Raw genomic sequence first — 19,969 nt, forward strand, 5'->3', positions numbered from 1 at the left:
TTTTGAGAGAGGGAGGGTTTCTTTTTTCTTCCTAATTGGAGTGATTTAAATGGAAGAATTTTGGTCAAAAGGGTTTTATAATTTCTAGGAAATAATATATGTCCTTTGAAAAAAAAATGGTCCAACAGGCGGGTGAACAGTAATTTCGGTCACTGGAAATTTACATTTCCTGCCGGACAGATTTTACGAAAATGGGCATAACTTCTTCGTCCGAACTCCGAATGAGGTGAAACGAAGTGCGTTAGGTAGCTAACTCAAAGGGCTTTCCATGGATATGTTATGGCCCACCCAATTATTTGTGTGCTAGGAGATATGACCCTCCAAAGTAGACCCTCGAAAAAGGCTTCACTTGAAAATTTCGAATTTTGATACGGTTGCTCTAAAATTTGGGTTAGACCCATTTCCCACTCAATTTGACCCCCTAAACAAGAATATGAAGTCGGATTTTTGAAAAACGAAATGAATCTTTTTATATACAGCTAAACATGTTTCCGGTAACTTCCGAAGCACATTTTAAGAACTTTTTGGGTCAAATTCAATTATAACCATTTCATTAAGTTCTCGACTCCAAACTTACATGTGAGGCTCTAGTTTCACTCTATCATTTTCCGGGTCGTTACAGTACGTTAGAGTTTGATCTCTAAAAAGTTTCCCTCTAATTCATGCTTGCGCGTGTTTTCAGATAATCATGCCTCCTCAAAGAGTAGTCAGACGTTGTCCTGCTAGGAGAAATGTCGAGGAACAAGGGGTACCTAATGCACTAGAAGTGCAACCCCTAGAAGAGGTCACCAAGAAGTTAAGTTGCGACCTATCAATTTGGACAGAGAGATAATCGACACGAAGTGGCTGATACCTCAAGGATCTGTGAGCTTTTAAGGATGAACCCACCAAGCTTCACAGATTCAAGTGTCATTGAGGATCCGGAGAACTTCATTAACGAGCTGAAAAAGGTATTTGTAACACCCCAGAAAAATTTTCGAAGAAAGACTCAAACCGTTCTTCGTAGTGAGTGAGGTTTTACCAAGGAATTAAGATTTCTTGAGTGTTAAGTCCCTATATGTAGCACCTTGAGTTCCAAAAAGAACTAAATTGGAAATAGCAAAATCTGAAATTTTGCAAGTAAAGCTAAGTATGAGTTTTGGGTCACCTTAAAACGACCATAACTCCTTTCTCAGGATGTGTTACGTGTTATGCCAGGTATCTTGGGAAAGATCTTTGAATTATCTTTCCAACGCCACCGAGTTTGCTAGGTTTCGAGTTCAGATGAGTGAGATATGTCCTTTTGAAGTTAGGATGTCCAGTTAAGGAAAGTTAGCCGAAGATAGTAAGGGCTATTTTGGTCTTTTCCTTACCCAATCGGATTTAATTAGTTTTTGGTAATATTTTAAGGGTCTAATCCTATTAGTTTCAGTTTTATAATCCTAAAATTAGCCTAGGGTTTTAGTTGAGAGTTCAAGAAGAGAAAAGAAGAAGAGAAAATAGGAGAAAAGAGGAGAGGATCAAGCGTTCGTCAAGATTCTTGCGTCTTGTTGAGGATTTTCACCATGGGTTTAATCCTGAAGAGGTATGTAAGCTTTTATAGTGTTGGGTTTGTTCACCCACACGCCAAACTTATTATTGGCAACAAATTTCATTCTTGAATTTGAAAGATTTGAGTTCTTGATAGCTGTTCTTGAAGTTTATTCTAAATCTTGTTGTGTTGGGTTTTGGATGATTTATTGAGATCAAAGTCAGTGTTTTAAGGGATGTATTGAGTAGATTAGAGTGTACTTATGTTAAGTAATCAATTCTAAGTGATTGGGGAAGAAACCATTCGATTATAGGCAAAATAGGGTGAGAAAACGAGAAAAGAAACTTTTTGAATTTTCTGGGTTGGGGCCTGGCGCGATGTGCCTGCCAGAGTGCCCCAAACCCACCTCTGAAGTTTACGGGCTGGCGCCCCACACCACCCATAGCTTTAGGGTTGCCTGCCTAACCTTGTTTGTCGTCGGTTGCCCTGTTTGAGTTCGTTTAAAGTGCACCTTCCCTCCTTTTTGATTCTAACTAATCTAAGCTACTTCTAAACACCTAAAATCATTCCTAACATGATCATAACTTTGAATTCATAATTCAAATTCAAGGTAGAGTTGAGAGTTAAGTTTTGAGAATTCTTCCGAACATTCTATGAGAGTCCCTTTGAGTCCTTTTGTGGAGTCTTCTACAACTTCTAGTAACTTGTTTCAAGACTCGAGCAAGTGAGTATGAGAATGATGAGAATATATTCATGAGTCTACTTTGTCATCACGAGATCCTTCATATCATGAAACATAACTCTTGAATTCATAAATCACATTCAAGAGAGAGTTAAAAGTAGAGTTCAAGAAAGTCTTTGAGTTCAATTGTGAATCCTTTGAGATCAACTATTGATTTGAACTATGTTTTGAGGAAGTAAGTAAGAGAAAGAGAAGATTTGTATACATGAGTTCTATAATGTTATGTAGACCTACGAGTCAAGTCGTTCATGCCCATAAACTCCACATGAACTCCAAAAGTTGAGTATCTATGAGAGGAGTAATATCTCCATGTCCTAAGTCTTAAGTATTGAGTTTATAACCCATTTGAGATTATAATCCTAATCATGGGACTATTACCTATTGCCCATGAAGTCTACAAGTTGATTTGTTCATGCCCATAATTCCGCATGAACATTATAAGTCGAACAATCTTGAGATGAGAAGTATCTTTTAGTCCTTGAGTTGAGTAGTTCATGCTCATAAATTCCGCATGAACCTTCTAAGTTGAGCATTCTTGAAATGAGCAGTATCATTGAAGTTCTTGAGTTCCAAGTATTGAGCTTGATCTATGGTTATTGAAAATCTTGCATTGAGTCGTTCATGTCCATAATTCATCATGAACCATATTTTAAGAAGTCTTTTACAAATGTTTTAACTTTGTTTTAAGAATTAAGTTTTGAGTTAAGCAAGGAATAAAGAGTAAAGAGTTGAGTTCATTTCTTCAAAAGAGTATATCGGGACTATGTATTCCCAAAGAGTAAATGTTTTCACATTTAAACAAGAAAGAAAACTGAGATTTCCAAAGTGAAACTATGATTTCCAAGAGAGTTTTCATGCTAAGTTTTGAGTAATTATCTCAAACCAAAGAAAGAGTTTTGTTTTTACAAACATATGAGCTAAGTACGTTTTGGGAGTAGTATTGAGCACCGATATGGGGATGCGAGTTCAGATAACTCAAGTCTCCATAAACCATGTTTCCATCATGGGTATTAATGGGTCATACTTTTTAGATGATCAGATAAGTTAAGCTAGTGGATCCACTAAGTTAAAGCGTTCTATATGATGGCAAAGTATATGATAGTTCTGGCAGCGTGAGCAACACGATGTATCACCACTTAGGCTCATAGTGGTGGTTTTCGGTTAGAGAATCTCCCACAGAAACTATATTACTTTATTATATAAGTAAAGTTGAGTTTGTTATTGCATTTTCTTTAAATAACTAAGTTGCTTTTACTGTTTTATAAGCTTTCTATATATTGCATCTTTTACTATTGCATTATCCTTGAGTATCATGAGTTGAGTATTTCAAGTTGAGTATCATATCTTTGAGTAGAGTATCTAATCTCTGAGTTGAGCATCTTATCCATGAGTATTCCTTGAGTTGAGTAAGTTTGAGAAGAGGTAAGTATGTTTCCTTTTTATCAAGTTTCAAGCTTATGTTTATGCTTTAGAATTTCTCTTACATGCTCGTACATTCCACGTAATTGAGCCATTTGGCCTGCATCTTCTCATGACGCAGACACAGGTATTCAGGATCATCAACAGGAACTTCGTTGATACATCCGAGAGTTCGAGTTAGCTATGGTGAGCCTCCTTGCTTCCGGAGGATTTCATTTACCTTTCAGTTTAGTCAGGATGTCGTGGGTCTTGTCCCGACTTCCATCTTTATCAGTTAGAGGCTTCATAGATAGTCAATATAGTTGAGAATTCTGTATTATTTATTTATTTTATTAAATATTTCAAAGACTTAAGTTGCCAATTTTGGGGTGAGTTGAATATTCATAGTTTTCATTTTAGTTAAAGTTTGAATTTAAGTTTTATGAACTTTTATTTCAGTTTTTAAGCTTTGTATGCTTGAATAAGTTTTCCGCTTGTAGTCAGCCAGGATGAGGGTTCGCTTGGGGACCAGCAATGGTCTTCAAGTGCCGGCCACGTCAAGGGTGTAGGCTCGGGTCATGACAGTATTTGATGTGATGCATGTTGTTGATGCGGAGAGGGTGGAACTAGCTGCATACCAAATGAAGGGTGTCGCTAGGATTTGGTTCGACCAAAGGAAAAAGAATAGGGCTGATGATGCACCAATAGTGAGTTGGGTTGTGTTTGAGAGTGCGCTCATGGGGTGTTTCTTTCCCCGTGAGTCGCGAGAGGCAAAGATAAAAGAGTTTCTCACCCTTAATCTGGAGTCTATGAGTGCTCATGAGTACAGTATGAAGTTCACACAACTTTCCCGCTATGCTCCGGAGATGGTTGCTGACATGAGGAGAAAGATGAGTTTATTTGTTGCTGGGTTGTCTCATCAGTCAAGCAAGGAAGGAAAGACAGCTTTGCTAATAGGGGATATGGACAAAGCAAGGCTTATGATCTATGTACAACAAGTTGAGGAGGATAAGCTGAATGATAGAGAAAAGGTTAAGAATAAGAGGGTTAAGACATCAGGGAACGAGTTCAGGCAGCAAAAGAGTAGTGTGAACTGGTCTTCCTTCTAACAGAAACATAAGGGACATGCCCCAACATCTTCGAGTGCACATGCACCTAAGAACAAAGGTGAGTACAATAGTTAGAATTCCTAGAGTTTCAGAGCTAAACCTATCTATTTTCAAGGCAGTATTACACAAAAGGGTAGTAAGCTTCCTGCATGTACTAAGTGTGGTAGGAACCACTCATGGATGTGTCATGATGGCTCCACTGATTGTTTCAAGTGTGGTCATAATGGTCATTTTATGAGGGAGTGTCCTGAGAACAGGCAGAGTAATGGTAAAGAGGGTAATAAATCCCAGTTTTCTTCAGTTGCTTCACCAAACGGAGCTACACCTATAAGAGCTACTTCAGGTACTGGTGGAGGAACGTACCACTTGTATGCTATCAATAGTCTCCAAGAGCAAGAGGATTCACCAGATGTTGTCACTGGTATGATCCAAGTCTTTGACTTTACTGTTTATGCTTTGGTAGACACTTGAGCGAGTTTACCTTTTGTAACTCCTTATGTTGCTATGAATTTTGATGTTATTCCTGAATAACTTAGTGAACCATTCAGTGTGTCTACACCTGTTGGTGATTCTATTCTAGCAGATAGACTTTATCGTGATTGTTCCATTTCCATCAATTATAAGAGTACCATGGCTGATTTAATTAATTTAGACATGGTAGATTTTGATCTCATTCTTGGTATGGACTAGCTTCAGGCATGTTATGCCTCGGTTGATTGTAGAACTCGAGTTGTCAGGTTTCAGTTTCCAAATGAGCCAGTCTTAGAGTGGAAAAGTAGTTCAACAGTGCCTAAGGATCATTTCATTTCATCTCTTAAGGCAAGAAAGTTAGTTTCTAACGGTTGTATCTATCACTTAGTCTGAGTTAATGACTCTGATGTTGAGATACCTCCCATTCAGTCAGTTTCTATAGTAAAAGAGTTTCCAGAAGTCTTTCCAGATGATCTTCTCAGAGTCCCCCTTGAGAGAGAGATAGACTTTGGTATAGACCTTCTTCCAGATACTCGTCCTATATCTATTTCTCCATATAGAATGGCACCAGCAGAGTTGAAAAAGCTTAAAGAGTAGTTGAAAGACCTTTTAGAAAAAGCGTTTATTCGACCAAGTGTCTCACCTTGGGGCACTCCGGTCTTGTTTGTGAGAAAGAAAGATGGTTCCCTTAGGATGTGTATAGATTACCGCCAATTGAACAAGGTTACCATCAAGAACAAGTATCCTCTTTCGAGAATTAAATATCTTTTCGATCAGCTTCACGGTACTTCTTGTTTTTCAAAAATAGACCTTAGATCTGGCTACCATCAGTTGAAAGTAAGGGAATGTGATATTCCAAAGATAACATTCAGGACCCGTTAAGGTCATTATGAGTTTTTGGTCATGTCGTTTGGTTTGACTAATGCACCAGCAACGCTCATGGACCTTATGAATAGAGTCTTCAAATCTTATTTAGATATGTTTGTTATAGTCTTCATTGATGATATACTAATCTATTCAAGGAATGAAGAAAATCATGCTAGCCATTTTAGAATAGTTCTTCAAACTTTGAAAGATAGGAAGTTGTATGCCAAGTTCTCTAAGTGTGAGTTTTGGCTTGAGTCTGTGGCATTCTTGGGCCATATAGTTTCTGGTGATGGAATTAGAGTTGACACTCAGAAGATAGAGGCAGTGCAGAACAAGCCTAGACCCATATTTCTAACGGATATTAGGAGTTTCTTGGGATTGGCTGACTATTATAGAAGGTTCGTCGAAGGGTTCTCGTCTATTTCGTCTCCTTTGACCAAGTTGACTCAGAAAATAGTGAAGTTTCAATGGTCTGAAGCTTGTGAGAAAAGCTTTTAGAAATTGAAATAGAGGTTAACTCTTGCCCCAAATATGACCTTACCGGAAGGTACTCAAGGTTTTGTGGTGTATTGTGATGCATCTAGAGTTGGCTTGGGTTGTGTATTAACGCAGAATGGCAAAGTTATATCTTATGCCTCTAGACAATTGAAAGTTCATAAGAAGAACTATCCAACACATGACTTAGAGTTGGTTGTCGTAGTATTTGCTTTGAAAATATGACGTCATTATTTGTATGGTATGCATATGGATTTGTTCACCAATCATAAGAGCCTTCAGTATGTGTTTTAGTCAGAAAGAGCTTAATCTCAGACAAAGGAGGTGGCTAGAATTACTCAAGGGTTATGACATGAGTATTCTTTACCACCCAGGTAAGACTAATGTCGTTGTTGATGCCTTAACCAGGTTGTCTATGGGTAGTACCGCCCATGTTGAAGAAGATAAAATAGAGTTAGCAAAAGTTATGCATAGACTTGCACGATCATGAGTTCTACTAATGGATTACACAGAAGGAGGAGAGGTGGTGATGAATGGGACTGAATCATCATTAGTGTTAGAAGTAAAAGGAAAGCACGACCAATATAATTTATTTCTTGAATTAAAGGCAAGTGTTCATAAGCAAAAAGTGATGGCTTTTGAACAAGGGGGAGATAGTGTTTTGAGGTATTAAGGTGGATTGTGTGATTGGGTATACTTGAAAGTTTCACCCATGAAGGGTGTTATGAGGTTTGGGTAAGAAAGGGAAACTTAGCCCCTAGTATGTTGGTCCTTAGAGAAATTCCAAAAGGATCGGTAAGGTATCTCATGAATTGGAGTTACCACAAGAGTTAACAACGGTTCATTCGGTATTCCATGTCTCCAAGTTGGAGGAGTGCATGGGAGATCCTTCACTTATCCTACCAACAGAAGATAATGGTATCAAGGATAGCTTGTCTTATGAGGAGATTCATGTTCAGATTCTAGATTGCCAAGTTTGCTAGTTGAGAACAAAAGAGGTAGCATCAACCAAAGTTCTTTGGAGGAACCAATTTGTTGTGAAAACTACTTGGGAAGCTGAGGAAGATATGAAAAAGAGATATCCACATCTCTTTGAGTCCGGAGAAAAATGCAGACCAATGTACTAATTCTCTTAGTTAGCATGTTGTAATTGCTTTGCTTGTTGGGTGTTTGAACTTGATGTTACCACCCTTAGCCTAGTAAGAGTAATATCATTCAAGGACAAATGTTCCAAAGGGGGAGATATTGTAACATCTCGCAATTTGAAATAGCTAGGAAGAAGTTAAGAATTGGAAATAGTCATTTTTGGAAAGAATTGAAAATCTGGAAATTTGTTTAGGTTAGGAAAAGTGAGTTTTTGGTTAACATCAAACGGCCATAACTCCTAGCTCAGGATGAGTTAGGTGTAGCTCCAGATATGATTGGAAAACTCTTGGAATGATCTTTCCAACTCCGCTAAGTTTGCGCGATTCCGAGTTTGTATGAGTAAAAGCCCTTTTGAATGGTAGTTTGGTCTTTTCCTTACCCTTTTATTTTAATTCGTTTTTGGTAATTACTTAGGGGTCTAAACTGAACTTAGTCAGTTTACGCTTTTGTAAAAAAAGAGTTAGGGTTTTGAGAGAAGAGCATAGAAGAGGAGAAAAGAGGAGAAAGGAGAAGAACGTTCAAGATTCGTCAACATCGTCGAGTTTGACTTGTGGATTTTGTCGGGGGTGATTCCTACAAGGTATGTGAGAGCACATAGCATTGGTTTATTCGCCCACGTGCAAATCATGATTTATTTCAACAAATTTAAGTTCTTGAAAGCTTAGAAATTGAGTTCTTGAATGGGTTTGTTGAAGTTTCATTAGATTCTTGTTTCGTTGAATTCGTTGAGTAGTAGTTTGATACTAATCTATGATTTTAGGTTCTATTTTGAGAAGAATATGGTGTACTTTGAACATTTAATCGATTCTAAGTGTTGGGTAAAAGAACCCACGGAGTTTAGAGGAATTAGAGCCGTAAAACAAAGAAGAGATTTCGCCGGGAGAAATCCGACATCAGTGGCGTGTCGCAGAGCTGGTTCCCAATTTTGGGAATTTTTGTTTCGCGTCGCGGAGCCGTCACAGAGTCTTCTGCCTCAAAAGCCATTTTCAAAACTAAAAATTAAATATGTCTCCACGTCGCAGACCATACTCAGATATTGATTTTTTATCTTTTTCTCAAGTTTAGCTATTTAAATTTATTCCTAAACATCATGAAATATTTTCTATCACAAATCACGATCCTTGAATCCATAATTCAATTGAAGGGATCAATTAGGAGTCAAGTCAAGAGAAGTCAAGAAGTCAAGAGTTAAGTTAAGAGAAGTTCATAAAGTTTCTTTTTTTAACAGTCTTTTACAAACCTTTTAACTTTGTTCTAAGACTTAAGTTTTGAGTTGAGTAAAGAGTACTGAGTAAAACTTGAAGTTCATTTCTTCAAAAGTATATGTCAACTATGTATTCCCAAAGGGTGTAAAATGTTTTCACATTTAAACAAGAAAGGAAAACCTTGATTTCCGAAGAGCCTTTGAGCTAGTTTTCAGAAAAGAGTAAATGCTTTCATAATTAAGAAAAAGGGGAAACTTTGATGTCCAAGATAGCCTTTGAGCTAAGTTTTGAGCAATTATCTCAAATCACAGAAAGATTAAACATAAAGAGCTAATATCATATTTTGGGAGTAGTATTGAGCACCGATATGTGGATGAGCTTAAGTTTAGATAACTCACGTCTCCATAATCCATGTAGCCATCATGGGTAGAAATGTGTCATACTTTTTAGATGAATCTTTTTCGCATAGACTAGTGGATCCAATTAGTAATTTAGGTCCTATACCCCTGGCAAGGTATAGGATGCGCTGGCAGTGTGAGGGAGAACATTGTATCATCACAATAGCTCTTATGTGATGGTTGTCGGTTAGATAAACTCCCACAACAGTACTTTGTATTTTTATATACATTAGTTTATTTGTATTTTTACATACATCTCAGAGTTATTTGTATCTTTGCATACACACAGAGTTGACATCATGCTTTAAATAGTTTTTTTTTATATTGCACTTGTTTTAAACTGCTATATATTGAGATGAGTTCAATTATGTTGAGTTAAGTTAAGCCAGGTAAGTTCTTCAATTCCTTTCAGATTCTTTTCAAGCTTATGTTTTGTTTAGCATTCCAACTCGCATACTCGTATATCCAATGTACTGATGCTAGTTGGCCTGCATCGTATTATGATGCAGACACAGGTAACTAAGATAGGCAACCAGAGCATCGTTGATCCAGTGAGCAGTTCAGAGTCTGTTGGTGAGCCTCTTTGCATTCTAGAGGATCCCTTTTGTTTACTTTCAGTATTAGATAGTCATTAGGATGTCGTGGTCCTGTCCTGACATCCATCTCAGTTGTTTTAGAGGCTTCATAGATAGTCAGTCAGGTGTTAGTTCATTCCTCATCATTTTGTTATTGACTTATGTTCAGATTTGAGTTGCCATTTTGGCTAGGTTAAATGTGTATTTTCAAAACATTATGAATTCAGTTTGAGAAAGTTAGGTTTTTTAGCATTTGAATTCCTTTCTTATTGCATATAGTCTTCCACTGAGTAAGTAAGCCAGACCAAGGGTTCGCTTGGGGACAACAATGGTTCTCGAGTGCCAGTCTCGCCCAGGGTGTAGGCTCGGGGAATGGCAGATCATAGGTGTAAAGGTCAATTATTTAGTGTGGGAATGGTTTTGGATATGAATTAAGGTCACCAGAACCCCTAGCACCGAGTTGATTTCAAAGCTTCCTTATCGATTAAGTTTGACATAAGATTTTTACTTAATTAAACGTCAAACAAAGATATCTCACAGCATGAAATGAATTAGGAGACCTATAAACTAATTAATTGAAGTTTTATAAGTCCTCTTTCCAATGCCACCATGTTTGCCTTATTTCGAGTTAAGAGTAAAATGTTATGGCTATTTTATCGGAGATCGACACGTCACCATTTGTTTAGTTAATTCATACTTATTGCTTCTACAGGGCGTAGAAATTTCGTTAACCGGTACTATCAATTCGTAGAAAACTCTATAGATGTTGAATTTGGGGGTCCAATTCCTACGGAACCATTCTACGGGTCCTACGAGCTTCTACCGGCCATAGTTTGTATTGGTAGAGTGACTTTTTGTGCCTAAAGTTTTAGTATAAATTCTTGCCACTACGATCTGTAGAAACTTTTATGGGTTATAGATTAGAGTTGTAGAATGAATTTTGATCTTTAAAATTTAGTTGAATTCCAACAATGGGATCTACCATCCGTAGAACATACCACGAACCGTAGATGGCACCGTGAATGGTTTTCGTCACCCTTTTAAGAAGGGTATTTCAAACTTTTCCCACCCATTCTAAGCCTAAAACATGACTTTTTACTCTAAGTTAAAATTTAAAACAGTGTTAGATGATCTCTTATGTTCATTAACACTCCAAGTCGTTAAAGAAAGGTTTCTAGAGGAGAAAAGCTAGAGTTCGAGCGTTCTTCAAATTTTCACCGATCTCGCTAAGTAATTTGTTCTTCTTTGAATGTAAGGCTATCATAGTGATGGAATGAGTTATTTCTCACGCCCTACAGCTACTTTCTATTAGTAAATAATTATCTAGGGTTACATTCTTAGTTTATATAATTCTTGTGATGAATTTCGTTGTTGAGTTCTGAATTATATTCCTTATTTTATAGTTGCTATATCTTGCATTGAGATTCTTGAGTTGATTGTTCATTTCTATTTTTTAGCATGAACCCTATTACTAAGTTATTATTGATTTATTATCAAGTTAGCATTGAGAAATATTTAACACAATTTTTTTTTTGTCATAAATTAGTTTTTAAGAAAGTAAGGACAAGTTTTAAGTAGAGTTTAAAGAGTGATTTGAGTAAGAGTATATGGGAACTAAGTATTTCCAAATGAATAAGTTTTTAAATTGGGAAAAAATAAATTTTGATTTATTAACGAGTTAATGAGTTTAGAGATATTCCACATCAGTACACTATTTTAAGAGGATATTTTGACCAATTACCTCAAATTGATAAAGTGTATATATTATACATTTGATCATGAGTATATATTTATTGGGAGTAATATTGAGCATTGATATGGGGATGATTTTAGACAACTCGTATTCATCATAAAGATGTAGCCGACATGGGTAATAGATTGTAATTTTTAGATGACTCCTTAATATTTTTTTCGAGTAGAGCTTTAGTGAATCCACTTAGTTGAGATGTTCTATATCCTGGCAAGATACAAGACAGTTTTTATAGCTTGAGCATGACGTTGTATCCTCACGTTGCTCATAGTGATGGTTGTTGATTAGAGAATCTCCCAAATAGAGTTAAAAGTGTATTTTATCATATCACTTAAGATGTTGAGTTGAATGATGAGTAAGTATTTGTAAATTTCAAATGATTTCACTCATTTATTTATTTACAGTCAAATTAGTATAAGTTTATATCTATTATAGTCCTTCAATTCAGTCATTTCGATTATGTTATATTACGTAGTCGTACATTCAATGTGTTAATGTCATTAGATCTGCATCTAGTTATGAGTCAAATAAAAGTATTCAAATCATCAACATACACTTTGTTGAGATCAGTTTGCATTCCCAGTTAGCATTTGGTGAGCCTCTTTGCATTCTAGAGGACTCAACTTTCACCTTTTAGTTAGTTGCATGACGTGTTCTGGGTGTTGTCCTGACATTTATCTTTAAAAATAGAGGTTTCATAGATAGTTAGTTTTCATTATGTTTCTAGTATTCCTTTGTTGAACTGTTTTTTTAGCTATTATTGTTTTCAGAATATTTTGAGACAGTTGAGTACTTTGAGATTAAATAGGTTATTTGTGTTTAAAAGCTTAATTATGCTTAATTTAGTCTTTAGCTAAGTAGCCAGCTAGGCCAAGGGTTCGCTTGTGGATCATCAGTGATTCTCGAGTGTCGGCCTTGTTCAAGGTGTAGGCCTGGGTGACAGTTGGGATTTTGATTGGCAAGTGACAAGGTTTTCCAAAAAATTGAGTTATAAGCTAAAATGGTGATTGTGCATTGATTTTCACTCCTTTTTTGAAATGGTTATCACAAATGAGTTCAAAATTTCTTTGGAAACATATTCTGCTAAATATTTTTGGATTCAAACCTCATTTTTTGAAATTGGGGTTTTCATGTTATTTGACCCCTTTCTCAAAGTAAATGATATGGGTGTTGATATTATTTTTGGAATCTTATTTTGATTACCTGATTGAATAAGATTTTATGGATTTGGATATTGTTCGGAAAGGAAAATAACAAGTCTTGGATTAACTTTTAATTGTTTGACGCAAGTAATTTCTAAACCTTGTAAAACTAGTAGAATCGTTTATTTCCCTTCACTATGTGTGTTGGGGAGAAATGGGAATTTTACTTGATTTATCCTAATAAATAGAAGTAGGGTAACACCCTGCATCCGAAACAGACCAAAATGCAGATTTTTTTCCAGAAGTTGCAGGTGCGACCCATGGTTACTACCCACAAACCGTAGGGGGGACCCATGGTCCGTTCTGCTGGTCCAGAGACAGAGATAGTGACATCCCGGAAAAAACCTTCAGAACTCGGTACGGTGATTATGAATTTGTAGTTATGGCATTTGGACTAACCAATGCTTCTTAAACTTTCATGGATTTGAAAAACAAGGTGTTCAAACAGTATTTGGATTTGTTCCTTATCGTCTTTATTGATGATATCCTCATTTACTCTAGGAATGAGGAAGAACATGCGACTCATTTGAGAGTTGTCTTGCAAACTCTCAAGGATTGCCAATTATTTGCTAAGTTTAGAAAATATGAGTTTTGGTTGTAATCAGTTGCTTTCCTTGGTAATATTGTGTCTAGCGAAGGGATCTGAGTGGATTCTCAGAAAATAGAAGTAGTGAAATAGTGGCCCAGACCTACCTCTTCTATAGATATCAAAAGTTTCTTAGGTTTGGCTGGGTATTACAGAAGGTTCGTGGAAGGATTTTCATCCATAGCTTCTCTATTGACTAAGTTGACTAAAAAAAATGTTAAGTTTCAGTGGTCAGATGATTGTGAGAAAAGCTTCTCAGAACTGAAAACTAGGTTGACTACAACTCATGTTTGGACTCTACCAGAGGGTTGAGGCGGTTATGTTATCTATTATGATGCATCCAGAGTCGGCCTAGGTTGTGTTGATGCAGCGAGGTAAGGTTATAACTTATGACTCTAGACAGATTAAGGTGCATGAGAAGAACTATCCAACTCATGACCTCGAGCTTGCAGAAGTGGTGTTTGCACTTAAGATTTGAGACATTACTTGTATGGTGTTCACGTAGATGTGTTCACAGACCATAAGAGCCTTCAGTATGTATTCACCCAGAAAGAACTAAATCTTCTCTAAAGGAGATGGCTTGAATTCATCAAGGATTATGATATGAGTGTGCATTAACATACTGGTAAGGCAAATGTAGTAGCAGATGCTCTTCGTAGACTATCTATAGGTAGTGTAGCACATGTTGAGGAAGAAAGAAAGGAGCTAGCAAAGATGTTCACAGACTTGCTCGCTTAGGAGTTCATCTTATGAGCATATCAAATAGTGGTGTAACAGTTTATAATGGGTCAGAATATTCATTGGTAGTGGAGGTTAAGGAAAAGCAAGACAGTGATCCGATATTGCTTCAACTAAAGGGTGCAGTCCATCAGCAGAGATGTAACACCCCAGAAATTTTTTTGAACTAAGACTCGAACCGTTATTCATAGTGAGTGAGAGTTTACCAAGGAATTAAAAATTTCTTAAGTGTTAAGGTCACTAGATGTAGCACCTTGAGTTCCAAAAAGAATTAAATTGGAAATAGCTAATTCTGAAATTTGGCATATTAAGCTAAGTATGAGTTTTGGGTTGACTTCAAACGACCATAACTCATAGCTCAAGATGATTTAGGTTTTCTACCATATACCGTAGGAAATATGATTGAATTATCTTTCCAACGCCACTGCTTTTTCTCAGTTTCGAGTTCGTATGAGGGAGATATGTCCATTCGAAGTTGGGAAGTCTAGATAAGGAAAGGCAAAACCGGATTTTAGAGGGGTACTTTGGTCTTTTCCTTACCCAATCAGATTTAATTCATTTTTAGTAATATTTTATGGGTCGAATCTGATTAGTTTCAGTTTTATAATCCTAGTTTACGCCTAGGGTTTTAGTTGACAGTTCAAGAAGAGAAAAGAAGGAGAGAGAAGTGGAGAAAAGAAAAAAGGATGAAGGCGTTCGTCGACGTTCGTGAGAGTTGTTGTGGATTGTTGCCATGGGTTTGATCCCTAAGAGGTATGTAAGCTTCCATAGTGTTGGGTTTGTTCACCCACACGCCAAACATATTATTTTCAGCAAAGTTTCATTCTCAAAAAAGTCGAAGGATTTAAGTTTTTGATAGGTGTTCTTGAAGTTCATTCTAAATCTTGATTTGTTGGGGTTTTGATGATTTCTTGAGATGAAAGTGATTGTTTTGAGTGTTTTAGTGTGTACTTATGTTGGGTAATTGAATCTAAGGAAAATTTGAGAAAATAAAGGGATTAAAAGCGATTTAGGATCAGAAAACGAGAGGCAAAATTCGTCGAACTTGGCCTGTGGAGAGGCTGGCACGGCGCGCCCCAGATGTGCCCAAGGGGCTGGGAAGACGCCCCTGCAGTGCACCCATATTCAGTCTCTGAAGTTAGGGGCTGGAGCCTCGCTCTCGGAACGTGCCAGGGTCACCTGCCTCCACTCATTCTCCGTCGGTTGTCCCGTTTAAGCTCCTTAGAAGTGTATCTTCACCCCTTTTTATTCTAAACACTTCAAACTACTTCCAAACACTTATAAATCATTCATAACATGATCATAACCTTTAATTCATAATTCAAATTCAAGGTAAAGTTAAGAGTTAAGTCTTGAGAGTTTTTCCTCTCATTTTGAGAAAGTCCCTTTGAGTCCTTCTGAGGAGTTTTCTACAAATTCTAATAACATGTTTCAAGACTCAAGTTAGTGAGAATGAGAGTGAGGATAATGTATTCATGACTCTACACTATCACCTAGATCCTTCATATCATGAACCATAACTCTTGAATTCATAATTCACATTAAAGTGAGAGTTAAGAGTAGAGTTCAAGAAAGTCTTTGAGTTCAATTGTGAATCCTTTGAGATCCACCATCGATTCAAGTTAAGTTTTGAGAAGTAACTATGATAATGATAAGAGTCATATACCTGAGTACCTTATTGATATTTTGACCCTTGAGTCAATTCGTTAAGGCCCATAACTGCCACATGAACTCCATCAGTTGAGTACCTTTGAGAGGAGTAGTATCTTCAAGTTCTAAGTCTTGAGTATTGAGTTCTTAATCCCCGTTGAGATTATATTTCTAATCATGGGACTATTACATGTTACTCATGAAGTCTTTCAGTTGAATTGTTCATGCCCATAATTCCGCATGAACCCTATAAGTCGATCAGTCTTGAGATGAGAAGTATCTTTGAGTCCTTGAGTTGAGTAGTTCATGCTCATAATTCCGCATGAACCCTCTGAGTTGAGCATTCTTGAAGTGAGTAGTATCATTGAAGTTCTAAAGTTCCAAGTATTGAGTTCTATCTATGGTTATTGAAAACCTTGCATTGAGTCGTTCATATCCATAATTCGGCATGAACCATATTTTAAGAAGTCTTTTACAAATGTTTAAACTTTGTTTTAAGACTTAAGCTTTAAAGTTGAGTAAAGAGTAAGAGTAAAGTTCCTTTTCTTTAAAATTATATATGGGAACTAAGTATTTCCAAGAGTAAATGTTTTCACATTTAAGATGAGAGGAAACTGAGATTTTCAAAAGAGTTTTGAGCAAGAAAGGGAACATCGATTCCAAGAGAGCTTTTAAGCTAAGTTTTGAGTAATTATCTAAAACCAAAGAAAGAAGTTATTTTAAAACATATGAGCTAAGTATATTTTTGGGAGTTGTATTGAGCACCAATATGGAGATGCAAATTCATATTAACTCAAGTCTACATAAACCATGTAGCCATCATGGGTATTATTGGGTCATGCTTTTTAGATGATCACATAAGTTAAGCTAATGGATCCACTGAGTTAGGCGTTCTATTCGACGACAAAGTATAGGACTGTTCTGGCAGCGTGTGCCAGACGCTGTATCATCACTTAGGCTCATAGTGGTGGTTGTCGATTAGAGAAACTCCCACAGAAACTATATTACTTTATTATATAAGTAAAGTTGAGTTTGTTATTGCATTTTCTTTAATGAACTAAGTTGTTTTTACTATTTTATAAAGCTTTCCATATATTGCATGTGTATTGTTGCTTTATATTGAGTTGGTTTCCCAGAGTCGAATATCATATCTTTGAGTTGAGTATCTAATCTCTGAGTTGGGTATTTTATCCTTGAGTACTTCTGAGTTGAGTAAGTTTGAGTAGTTTTGAATATCCTTGAGTATTCCTTGAGTTTAGTAAGTTTGAGAAAAGGTAAATATGTTTCCTTTAGGGGAAATACATAGTTACCCCATTCAAGTATAAGACTTTTTTTAAAAAGACACTCAAACTTTACAAGGATCCTAATACCCCACTGAACAATTTGAAAGTAATATAAATACCTCATTTTTCGGTCAAACCCACTTATAAGAAAGAAGGTGAAAGCACGCACCAATTGTTGCTTGCCATGTGTAAATTTTATATAATTTTCTACTTTTTGTTTTTATTTACAGTTTTTTTGTTTTTTTTCTTTTAATTTTAATTATTTATTTTCCTTTCCTTTTTCAATTCACCATCACTGACATGCTATACACCATTTTCACTGTGTTTATTATCAATCAATCAAGATTAAACCCTAAAATTGAAAAATCAAATCAGCTAGCAAATTAATTTTTTTCTTAAATTAAAATCTCTATCAAAATATTATTTTGTGAACTTTACCTTTGATTTTTGCAATCAACACGGTTGTATCTGGAAAACGGAAATTCTCTCTCTGAGCTTGGATGGGACAATTTTTGCTTGGTGTGAAGACGATTTTTAGCCCCGTAATTGATTAGGAGTCACTGGAAATAACGCCGATGATTCTTTTTTTAACGTCGCCATCATCTTCCCACGCTTCTCACCTCGCCAGTCAAAAAGGAGGAGAAGATTTTCGCCGGCGAAGAAGGAAGAAAAGAAATCTAAGGATGAAACGGCAAAATCAGTCGGTGTTGCTATCGCGGAGGAAATCAACTAGTTTCCATTGAAAGAGAATGAAAAAAAAAGAGAAAAAATATCCTTTAAGTCATTGCATCTCTTTCAATGGTGGAACTCTTAGGAAGGAGAAAGAAAAAATAAAATTTAACTCTAAAATAAATTTTATTTATTATTTAATAAAAAATATTGAAAATAAAAAGTTTAATTATTTTTTTCTGTTTTCACGCTCTTCAGGCGAGTTATATACACTCTCTGTCTTAAATGTCGAAAAAGGGTTTAAAAATTTCACTTTAAACTAGTTTAGGGGTGTATTAGGACCCCCGCAAAGTTTAAGTGTCTTTTTCAAAAAAAGGTCATAGTTTAGGGGGGTTTCTATGTATTTTCTCTTTCCTTTATATCAAGTTTCAAGCTTATGTTTATGCTTTAGAATTCCTCTTACATGCTCTTACATTTCACGTATTGAGCCATTTGGCCTACATCATTTAATGATGCAGACACATGTATTCAAGATCATCAACATGAGAATTATTGATACATCCGGGAGTTCGAGTTAGCTATGCTGAGCCTCCTTATTTCTAGAGGATTTCATTTACTTTTCAGTTTAGTTAGGGTGTCGTGGGTCTTGTCCCGACTTCCATCTTTATCAGTTAGAGGCTTCATAGATAGTCAGTATAGTTGAGAAGTTTGTATTTTTCATTTTATTAAATGTTTTAAAGACTTAGGTTGCCTATTTTATGGCGAGTTGAATAATTTATTTTTATTCAGTTTTGTTTTGAGTTAAAGCTTGTGTTTAAGTTTCATGAATTTTATTCAATTTTTATGTTTTTGCATGCTTGAGTTAGTGTTCTGCTAGTAGTCAGCCAGGATGAGGGTTTTCTTGGGGACCAACTATGGTCATCGAGTGTCGGCCACGTCCAGGGTATAGGCTCGGGCCGTGATAAGAGAGTTGAGGTTTTCTCTCGGGGGGGAGATGGTGTGCTTAGTTATCAAGGTCGATTATGTGTTCCAAAGGTGGGTGAGTTGAGACAGCAGATTCTTGCAGAAGCCCATAACTCCAGATATTCTATTCATCCAGGCGCCACTAAGATGTACCATGATCTGCGGAAAGTCTTTTGGTGGAATGGTATGAAAAGGGATATAGCGGATTTTGTGGCTAAGTGCCCTAATTGCCAGCAAGTGAGAGTAGAACATCAGAAACTAGGAGGTGTGACTCAAGAGATGAGCATTCCTACTTGAAAGTGGGAAGTGATCAACATGGACTTCATTACAACTTTACCTCATACTCGCAAACAACATGGCTCCATTTGGGTGATTGTTGATAGAGTTACCAAGTCTGTGCGCTTTTTGGCTGTTAAGACTATAGATTCAGCAACGGACTACGCCAAGCTCTACATTAACGAGATGGTTAGGCTGCATGGGCTTCCTTTGTCTATCATCTCAGATGGGTATCACCGATATTTTATTTTGACACTTTTTGATGTAAACTAGTAACACATCTAATATTAAAATTGAATTAAAGAAAATTAATTGTCTTAGTTAATACTCAGATATATTTTTTCAAATATGGTGATAGTACAAGATTCATTAATTTTGTGGCTTTTGTATGTTAAAAACTTCAATGGTTTTTTTAACCTAATTTTTAGAATTGATGTTTGCACTCCCAAAACATAGAATTGGATCATCACATTTATGTTTTGGTTCCAGATACTCATTTTTTTGTCCCTTCGTGAAGTAGAGAAATTCTTCGTATGTTCGAAGTCTATTGGAAATAAATTTATCCCCTGAATTAGAAATAGAATTTTTTTGTATTTATTTATCAATTAGAAGTCAAAAATATTCAGATAAGAAATAAAAAATAAGGCAATGAAGATGATCATATATTAATAGGTAAAAAGTGAACCATGACCGTTAATAACATTCCATATTTAATTAAAAAATTGAGATTTACAAATATTCTAAGTTTACAGAAACATGTCAGTGAATGTTTTAATCTTGTTGAAATATTTTTTTATGATGTTCATTTGACCAGAATGGGCATGTTTATGTTGTAATAATTCTTTCGATTTGGCCAAGTAATGTTAATTTTGAACAACTGTTGGTCTGTATATCTATTTTTGGTTGTGAATATTCATGTGTTATAATATATCTTTT

Source organism: Solanum stenotomum, chromosome 6 (assembly GCF_019186545.1).
Source record: "Solanum stenotomum isolate F172 chromosome 6, ASM1918654v1, whole genome shotgun sequence".
NCBI classification, from domain to species: domain Eukaryota; kingdom Viridiplantae; phylum Streptophyta; class Magnoliopsida; order Solanales; family Solanaceae; genus Solanum; species Solanum stenotomum.